The following is a 10,701-nucleotide window of genomic DNA, read 5'->3' as shown; positions in this document are numbered from 1 at the left end:
TTTTTTTTTTTTTTGGTGTGGTACCGATTATTGGACCTTGCGCTTGCCAGGCAGCCAGCAGAACCACTGAGCTAAATCTCTGGCCCTGAAAAGGGATTTTTTTGTATGAAATTTCTTCAGGCATAATTTTGCCAGGAAAACCTTTTTCTTTTAAAAAGTGGTCCCCAGAACTAAGAACAATGGACAGTACAGCATTTTCAGCTGGAGCGGGGTTTCTCAATTTTGGCACGGCTGGCAAGTTGGCTGGATAATGTGCTGCTGTGGTTCGGGGCTCGGTGCATTAAAGGATTTTTAGCAAGATCTCTTGCCTCTTCCCACTCAATCACAGTAGCACCTGACTACCTGCCACAGTTGTAGCAATCAAAAATCCTATGATCCCAGTACTCTGGGAGGCTGAAGCAGGAAGACTGTAGGTAGTTTGAGCCCCGCTTGGTGCACCTTTGCAACTCAGTGAGACTCTGTCTCAAAATTAAAAAAAAAAAAAAAGTCTGCAGACATTGTCAGATGTCCCTCTCTGCTCCTCTCTCTTTTCCTCTCATTTCTCCCACAAATGAAGAGCCACTGGTCTGCAGGAAGGGATAATAGTGACATTCGCAGAAGGAGCGTAGTACAGTGCAGTTTGGTAATCATCCATGTGCACTAAAATAGTGTGGGGATCTTGGTAAAATGTGGGTTCTGATTCAGCAGTTCTGTGGTGGGATGGAGAATTTGCATGTCTCCCAGAGTCTTCCAGTGATGCCAGTGTCACTGGCCGGGGGACCATGCTTTGAGTGGCAGAGTAGTACGAGAAAGTGCATGGGCTTTGTCTTTGTTTTTACAGCCTTAGGGGTCAAATCTAGGGCTTTGAAGATGCTAAGAACAGGCTGTACAATTGAGCTATATCCCAGTCCTAGTGCCTGGGCTTTGAAATAAAACAAACCTAGACTTGAATTTCGACTACACTGCTTCTTTCTTGAACATAATACTTAAGCTCTCTGGACTTCAGTTTCGGCATCAAAAAGATGAGATTAGCAATACTGACCCTGTACACTTGTTGTAAGGATTATGCAATGCTCAATGCCTGGCAGAAAGTGAGAATCAGAAGTAACTATAATTGGCCTGAAGTAGGAGACTTGGAGCCAGGTGTGATGGCGAACGCCTGTAATCCCAGCACTTGGGAGGCTGAGGCAGGAGGATCGCTGTGAGCTCAAGACCAGCCTGGGCTACATAATGAGTTCCAGGGCAGTCTGAACTTCATAGTGAGACTCTGATTTGGAGGAAAAAGAAAAGTAGGAGACTTGGGTCACCTTGGGCACTGCCCTCTTGTGCTCTGTCAAGTCATTACATCCTTCTGAACTTCAAATTCCTGTGGAAACACAGTATTTATCAGTGATGTTCAAATAATTTTGTTAAAAAGTAATAGTAGTTTGCCTCCCCCCCTTTAGAGACAGGGTCTCACTGTAATCCAGATTACATGCGCCACTATGCCTGGCAATAGTAGTTTGATTTACAATGATGGAAAATTAGAGAAATGATGAATCTTCTTCTGCCCTATTTTATGTTATACATTACTTGGGCAAGGTGCTGCTGCAAGGAGATAGATAGTAGATGAAAAAAGGAAGAGAGACGATACTGGTGGAATTCATGGCTTTATTAAGGTCAGATGTTGGTGGCTTGCCAAGGAAGACTCAATTTCAGAACCAGTGGTAGTTAGTGTGAGTCATATTACTTTATGGTAATAAGTTCAGACTTTTTGCTGCAGAGATGGAGAAAAATCTCTTTCTTGCACTTCTTGCTGCATTGCACTATTGGCTTGATGCTTTGGAAGATTTTTCCACTTGAAAGATTTGATATTTGTCATCTTGAGAAAGTGAGTGCTGAATGTAATTTGCCAGGAGGTTAAACGGTTGTGTTATTTCTTATCTAGGGTGGAATTTTACTCTAATAATTCAATCTATCACTAAGAAGAGCCAAATAAGAAAAATTTCTCAAAATTGAGTTGTGGAAGAATCTAATGCTGTTTTATACTGAAAACAAAGCCTTCTCCTGTGGGTTGGCATCCTGAATGTTTTCACAAGTGGGATTATGATCGGAATGAATGACAGCATTACAGGTCATTCCAACATGCAAAGGGACAGAAATTGTCTGCAACAGAAGGGATATTCAAAAGAGGGAAACAGGAAAAACTGCTGTGGTGTTTTCAGTAGGATCTTAGCTCTTAGATTCCCTAAATTTAGGCATGTGATCCCCTTTGAGGATGTCAGCTCTAGGAAGGTAGTGTGGCTATTTCATTGCTAAACTGTACATACTAGTAGTATAATGTGACTATATCAGCACATTGGGAAACTTTCTTCCCCCCTGTGACACTAGCGGTTGAACCTAGGGCTTTGCAAATGCTAGGCAAGCACTTTGCCACTGAGCCACACCCTTCCCAGCCCTTATTTATTTATTTGTTTGCATTTGGAGACAGGAGTGGCCTTGAAATTACAGTCTTACTGCCTCAGTCTGCTGGGGTTACAGGCATGTACCCACCACACCCTAAAAGCTTCTCTTCTTATTATAGAAGAAAGGCTGTCCTCTCTCCCCTTTTACTGCTTAAACCCTATGGGGTGTAAGCAGTGCCCACAGACGGCATAGTAACCACTGCGCAGGTCTTGGATGCAGACAGGTAGGGCTAGCAGTGAGCTTGTGTGAGCTGGTGGGAGAGCAGGAAAAAGGGAGCAAGATGGAAGCTGGCCAGCGTTGCTGTCTCCTGTCTGCTCTTCTGGGGGAGGAAGGGCTGGGAACGGTATGTGCCAGGTACAGTGCTCCCTGCTTTGAATGCATGATGTTGATAGAATAACAAAAACAAAAACAATCTCAATGGATAGGCGGGGTTCGGATGTGGGTGTCCATCTTCTGCTCGGAAAGAAAGAAGCAGAGGGCCAGGTAGGTAATGAGGCTGGATGAGCACATCATTTACAGTCAGTGGTGGACTGCATGTACTATGCAGAAAAATTCCTACTGCCTAGTATTTTACTGTACCTTTTTCTATGTTTAAATAGGGTTAGTCACACAATGCCAGTGCACTGCAGCTGCCCACAGCATTCATTACAATAGCATGCTATATGAATCTGTGGGTGTGTGTAGGTTTGTAACCTAGAGCTAGAGCGAATGGAGCACAGGCGTGTAATAGGCTACACCATCTAGGTTTACGTGTGTGCCCTCTCTGATGTGCCCGCAATGACGACGTCACGCAGTGACTTGTTTCGTGGAGCATATCTTCTTCTTATGAACGCATGACTTCAATTGGATAACAACCAGTGAGGCCTACAGTTGCTTATTTGAACCTCACAGTGAAGCTTTCAGGTTAAGTTGAGCAAGTCTTAGTTTGAGTTCCTTGTTAGGGCCACAGAGGCAGCACAACGTAGAGGTTGTGACTGTGCACTTGGGGCTCAACCTCTGGAGCTGCCTCCGATGAGTGACCTGAGATGAGTTCTTTCAGTTCTCGTATACCTCTGTTTCCTCATCTACAGCATGGGGCTTGTAATGATTCCTTGTATATAATGTTGCTGCAGGGATTGGAATTATTATTGGTAAAGACTGGCCCGAGGTAAATGCTCCATGAGGCTGTTCAGATTATGTACATGCAGATACATCAAAAGAAACCAGTCCAGAGGCCCTCCTCATTTTTCTCCCTTTCTCAGTCCCTGTGTTCTTCATTCTGGACCTATTGTCCTGGTTGCTCTCTCCTGAAAATATCACTCTTTCACACTGCCGCACCTGTGCCTGGAATGCCTTGTCCAGCAATCCCCTGGTGTGGATGTACTCATTCTCCCTCTAGGCTGTGCTCTGTGCTTATGCTTTGCTGCTTTCTGTGCTGAGGTCACACGGCTGCTGAGGTGTGGGGCTGAGAATTGAACTCAGGATACCTATCTGTCAGGCCAACCCTTTTTCCACAATGCTGTGCCACCCAAATAGGAATTTCAAAATAGAAAAGGAAAGAAAACATTATTCTAGAAAGTGTTTGGTAAACAAAAAATAAAGGAGAAATAGAACTTTCAGAGGACTTCCTAACTCAACAGCCATTTGTCACTGACATTGTTTCATTTTTTATACTTGGTGTAAGATACTATCTCAAAAGCATTTTGTGAGCTTGCCAGTTGGCTTAACTATTAGCAGGGAGAAAGATATGACTAACAATCCTTGCTGCCTTATCTCGGATGTCTAGTTTGTTTTTTTTTAATTGCATGCATGTTTTACGTGAGTCTTTCACTTGCCCATGTTTCTTTGGAATTACTTCCCTTTGCACCTAAAATGAAGCTTATTTTGCAAATTAAATATTTTCTCATTGCACATTTTACATGCTTTATGGTCAGGATGGTCTGTGTCTTCTCACAGCATTTAGTGTGTCCACAGAGCTACCAACTGGTTAACATATGTATTTTCAGACTCTTTCATGTACAGGTTTTTTTTATTTTTAAGTTTCTGTATCTGTTTAGACTACATTGATTCATTTTGTTTAAGTTTTTAGAAGCCGCACCCATAATTCAGTTTTAGAACAGCCCATATTTAAGGCATTGCAACAAAAGAAGAAAGAGGATAATGAGAGGTGATAATCGGAAACACACACACACACGCGCGCACACGCACGCACACACACACGCACATGCATCAAACAAGGATGTATTACTGTTGAGAGAGGAGGAATCACCATGCAGTCTGGGTGAGCAGTGGATGAGAATGCCATGGTTTGAATTGGTAGGTTCAGGGTGGACGTTGGGGACCAATAAAGGCCAGGTTAAGGAACTTCTGTTTATCAGATACAGTGGGGAACTTGGGAGGTTGCCCTAAGGGGCATGAGTTTTAAAGTGATCAGCATGCAGAATGATTTGAAATGTTTGGTGGTCAGGGTGGGGAAAGTTTGCAAAGAGGGAGCCCAGTTAGAAGACAGACGCCTTGGGGGCTGGGGATGTAGGTCAGTGCTAAAGTGTGTACCTAGCATGCTGAAGAAGAAAATGAAGCAGACAAAAGTTCAGCCAGGTGTTGAATTGAAACTCTAATAGGAATTGGGTGCTGTGGTGTATGCTGGTAGTTCCAGCTACTTGGGAGACTGAAGGAGGAAGATCACTTGAGCCCTGGAGTTTGTGGCTGGCCTAGACAACATAGACCTGTCTCTTAAAATTCTTTTCTAAACAGGCATGGTGGTACACGCCTGTAATCCCAGCACTCAGGAGGCTGAGGCAGGAGGATCGCTGTGAGTTTGAGGCCAGCCTGGGCTACATAGTAAGTTCAGGGCCATCCTGAACTACAAAGGGAGACTCCGCCTCAAAAAACAAAAAAAAACAATACAAAACAAAAATCTGAATACCAGTGGAACTAGCTGGGGGCTGGAGCAAAACTAGGCAGGTATAAGGGCTACTGAATCTGAGGATCAGGGTCTTTTGTGTCCAAGAATGAGCAGGCCTAATTTCAGAGGGGTACCAAGTCCAGACAGGTAGGAGAGTTCTCGGGGTGAGCCTTGCAGGGTGGCTCAGGTCAGTGGACTTTTTCTTGTTTGGTCCCCGTGCGGGGTGTTACTTCTAAACCCGGATCTGCAACCCAGCCTCCAGGCAGAGCTCCTCTGTGTTACCTCGGGCATGCGTTTCTTTCCTTGGCCTGAGTTCTTCATCTGAAAAATAAGGAAATCAACTTGATTTCAGAGCCCTTCAGCGTCAACATCCTGAGGTGATCTGGGCACAAGGGGCCTGCTGCATTCCTCTCTATTTCCTACTTCCTTCTTAGTCGGAAGTCATCTCAGGATTTGGGCATGGAGGTGTGAGACAAATCTGCCCAAGGACAGGAGGCGATTGTTTACGAATAAGGACTGGTGTCCTGATGGAAGGAATAGGCGATTTGGTCTGGGAAAAGCCCTGCCTTTGCCACCTGTTCCCCATGCGATCTTGGACTTAACGCTTTAAACCTCAGTCGCCCTGTCTGTGAAGTGGGGAGAACAAGGTAGTATTTTTCTTAAAGGATTATTTGAGACAAGAATGAGGTAGATCTTCGCAGACTTTGAGTCTAGTACCTGACCCATAGTAAGTATTTGGTAAACAAAGGTTAGCCTCTTGTATGTTGTTGGTTGGGAGGTAGGAACAAGGAGGAAACGTCTCATGCTAGAGGCAATATGGATTTTCTCCATTAATCATTGCCTTCATTGTCTTTGAAACTTGTTTTTTGTTTGTTTGTTTGTTTGTTTTTGTTTTTTGAGATAGGGTCTCACTGGGTAGTTGAGACTGACCTGGAACTCACTATGTAGCCCAGGCTGGTCGAACTCACAACGATCCTCCTGCCTCAGCCTCCTGAGTGCTTGGATTACAGGCGTGTGCCACCACGCCGGGCAAACTTATTTTTTTGAGACAGTCTCACTATGTAGTTCAGGCTGGCCTGGAGTTTAAAGTAGTTCCCCTGCTTTTGGAAGTGCTAGGGTTGGTTACAGGCATGTGTCACCATGCCCAGCTCTTTGAACTTTGTTCAGGTTTTCCATGCCTTTTTGATTGTAGATCTCTAGAGTCTATAATTTGCCTAATTTAAAGATTTTTATGCCATTTTCCTAGTGTAGGATCTTCTTTTTTGTAATGTGTAGTATAATTTGATCTCTCTTTAGCTTGGTGTCCACTGTACTACCAGGATTCTTTTCCAATTTCTGCCATAGTTAATTATTCTCCATTCTTTTGTCCCAATGTGTCATTTTGGTGTGCTTTCTTTTTTTCTTTGTTTTTTGTTTTTGTTCTTTGCTATGGGGGATTAACGGGACCTTGAGATTGCAACAGAACCACTGAGCTAAATCCCTGGCCCATTTTTTCTTTTTCTTTTTAATGACATCTCTATTCATGTAAGTTTTGCATTCCTGTCCAAGAACACTTTTGATTCTTCTTTATTTATTTTTATTTTTTATTTTTTGGTACCTGGGATCGAACTCGGGTCCTTGAGCTCGCGAGGGAAGCGGCAGAACCACTGAGCTAAATCCCTGGCTGTGCTTATTTATTTTTATTTCTTTTTGGATCCGGGGATCGAACTCTGAACCTTGTGCTTGCAAAGCAGGTGGCGGAACCCCTGGCCCTGTTTATTTTTAAATTTTGGAAGTTAAAGCATTTGAGGTTTTAAAAATCCAGAATTGAGTTTTCTCAGAGCTGCTAATCTTTTCGGCCAACTGGTGATGAGGCTTCTCTGGTTTGTTATGGAATGAAGTGTTCTACCTCCTGTCTGTGGTTTGTCCAATTTAGATCATAAATCCACACGTTTTAGGGCATTTTTAGCACACAAAAAATTTATCACTAAACTGTTAACTTGAAAGGGAAGAGTCTTTGGACCGGGGCTTTAGCTCAGTGGTTCTGCCACCTGCCTCTCAAACGTGAGGTCCCAAATTTGAACCCCGGTACCAAAAAAAAAAAAAGGAAGGGAAGAGCCTTTAATCAAACCTCTAGTCCTAGTGCTGAGATTCAAGGTGCTTGTCCGAGTTTAGGAGCCATTGCTGCACCACTAGGAGGCGGCAGAGCACCTCATTTCCAGAGACCCTTGGCCTTGTCCCTCTTCCCGCTCTTCAGCTACTTTCTATTCCCTTTTTGCATTGTCAAATTTGGACCTAGCTTTGGAAAATTCGCAGAAACTCTCTGTTAGCGAGTTACGTTGCTTGTGATTTTCCCATCCACCTTGCTAGTATTAACCTCCTAGCTAGTTTCATTTGTGTGGCTAGTTTGGCTTTTAGCTAAAACTTGAAAATGAAGCCCAGAGTGATTATTAAACTTACCTGAACACATTTGTGGTTTTAAATCTCCCAACAGTGCATCTACCCACGCCCCTACTCATAATGATTTTGTGATTGAATCGGTCTCATAAATAGGTTTGAAAAAAAGTCTATGTGGCCCACAGTGATTTTCATTCACCTACAAAATTTTCACCAGTCCTATTCATACTTATACTTTCCAGTGTTACAGGGCCATAGAACTGATGACTATGAAACTCAATCAAAATGTTAAGCTATAAACAGAAAAAAGTGATTAAAAAATTTTTTTTCAGGCTAGGGTCTGGATACTTCACGAGTTAGTTATCACAAATGGACGATGCTCTGGTTTTAGTGTGGTAGTGTTTTTTTGTTTTGTTTTGTTTTTTATTTTTTGGTACCGGGGATCAAACTCCGGACCTTGCACTTGCAAGGCAGGCGGCGGCACCACTGAGCTAAATCCCCGACCCTCTAGTGTGGTTTTTTTCTTGAATGGTGCTGGTGATCAAACGCAGAACTGCATCCATCTAAAGCACATGCTCTACCACTGCGCTATACTTACACCCTCAGCCCTACTGAGGGATTTTTTTTTTTTTTGGTACTGGACATTGAACTCCGGTCCTTGTGCTTGCAAGGCAGGCCACGGAACCGCTGAGCTAAATCCCTGGCCCCCCTACTGGGAGATTTTTGAAGAGATTCACTCTCACATATTAACTACAGTTTTTGCACAGTCGGGATAGGCACAATAAGTTGGATACTGCTTTGTCATGGGTCATGTTCCATAGTTGGCTAGTTTTGTCTGATGTTTGGGCAGTTGGAATCTAGTGTTATGTCTTATCTGCACCAAACTTACTATGTTTCCTGTTCGTAGCTCTCTGCAGAATTTTAATTTTCAGTGTTTTGAACCTTTGTAATCACTGATAATTGCTGAATGTCAGCATTGTGCTCAGTGCTAAAAACTTCTGTTTTTCAGCAGCACTGCACTGACTGTTTTTGTCACCTTAGAGGGTTCATTATTATACAGTTAACTCTTGATTATTAGGAGTAAGGTTCATGATAGCAAAACTTGAGTAAGGGAAAAGAATGTAGAAACCACACATAAATGAAACGTGAAGTGTCATTTCCATCCCTAACAATGGTTAAGATATAGAATGGATTGAAGGATTAACAGAAAATCATTAAAACAATGAAGAAAGGACTACATGGCTTATACAAAAGCATCTCAAGCTCATAGACTCAGAGGGTGTATCAGTCCTGAAAGATCATTTTGGGATTGAAGAAGTGGTGACCCAAAGAGGCTAAGTGACTTACCCAGCACAGCAGGTTTGGGTATTTTACGGCTGTTTGACCAGGCTATGATTGCTCTCATGTTGTGAGCAAAATTCCATAGTTACAGATTGTCTTCTTTGCTTCTGAGGGGATTGTTTTGCTTTTATAGCACCACAACTGTATTGTTTCTTTTCACTTTATTATCTGTCAGCTGACTTGGAAGCAAGTGCATCTTCTTTTTTCATAGCATCTTTAAATCTGGGGGTTGCATAGGTCACAAGAGATTTACCAGTAAAGATACTGGGGCCTTGTTGAACTGTGTGGTTCACTTATGTCATAGACTTTTGAGTGGTGGGAGGAGGAAGTCTAGGATCCAGATCTCGGCTCTGAGTTCACTGATGATCCTGTAACTGCTCTCTATGTTGTTAGTGGCAAAGGTACCAGGAATTGCAAACATAAAGACTTTCCTGACCCTGTAAAACTATAACTCATTTTGTTTTGAAAGACTAAAGATGTATCAGAGTTTAAAATCTACATTTTGTGGCTTTCCAAAGTGCTATGATTTGTTTCTTACTAGTCTTTTTTGTTCTGTGGAAAATTTTCTACTTTGGTTCTTTGAGATTTAGATTTCTTTGCCAAGGTATTTTTAGAGAGAGGAAATCAGTATGTGTCACCAAAAGGGGAAAATATATACCTTAAGGCCTAGTTATGTAATTAGAATTTTAATAAGGCGTGTCATAAATTCTTGCTTCGTCCCAATGATTAAAGTCTGTTCCACTCAGAAGCCTCATCTAGTTATTAAAATCATTACCATCAACATCACCAACCAACCACAAGCATTTATGGAGTGTCCATAGGCTCTGCAGCCCTTGCTTGGGTTTTAGGAGACATAAAGCATGTGTGTGTGTGTGTGTGTGTGTGTGTGCGCGTGTGCACGCATGTGTGCACACACGCATACATGTACACATGCATATGTGTGTTTCTGTGTGTCTATGTCTGTTTGTGTCCTTGCCTTCCAGGAGTTTGTAATCTGCAGAGCTGGAGGAGAGACAAGAATCTTAGGGAAAGACAAAATTCCTTGTTTTTCCTTATATGTAAAGTACATTCTGGCCTGGGTATTTAGCTCAGTGGCTCCACTGCCTGCCTCACAAGCGCAGGGTCCTGAGTTCAATCCCCGGTACCAAAAAAATGAAAACAAACAAACAAAAATAAATAAGTACATTCTGGCTTGCACATGATATGGGGTGGGAAGGCCAATGATGAAAGGAAAGACTCTCAGAAAGATCTGGTTACAGATGGAAGCATGTAGGTTTGCTGGCTTACAAATACACAGGGTAGACTGTAGTAAGGTAGGGTCGTTGGTTGAAGGCGGGGGAGAAGGCAGTTGAATAGCTTTGAAACTAGTCACTCAAATAGATTTGGTGTAATAAGAGAGATGATTTCAGTTGATTATGGAAGAGATTGAAGTTGGGCTATCATTTTGCAGAGAGGAGGTTTCACTTTGGATCTTGCCCAGATTTTGATAAGGGAGTGGGATTCAGGATTGCCAGTGGAACAGCAACAATCTCTCTCTCTCTCTCTCTCTCTCTCTCTGATTATGATTTTGTTTCTATTTGGAAGATCCCTTTCTCCCTCATGTTGAGAAATAATGCATGTGTAGGAGTAGTGTATCCTTTAATTGCAAAAGGAAATTGTGGGTGGTTTCCCTGTTT

The sequence above is a fragment of the Fukomys damarensis genome, unplaced genomic scaffold (genome assembly GCF_012274545.1).
Source record: "Fukomys damarensis isolate Sample0158 unplaced genomic scaffold, DMR_v1.0_HiC HiC_scaffold_12, whole genome shotgun sequence".
NCBI classification, from domain to species: domain Eukaryota; kingdom Metazoa; phylum Chordata; class Mammalia; order Rodentia; family Bathyergidae; genus Fukomys; species Fukomys damarensis.
The sequence above is the reverse complement of the archived record's forward strand: the minus strand, read 5'-3'. Positions refer to the sequence as shown.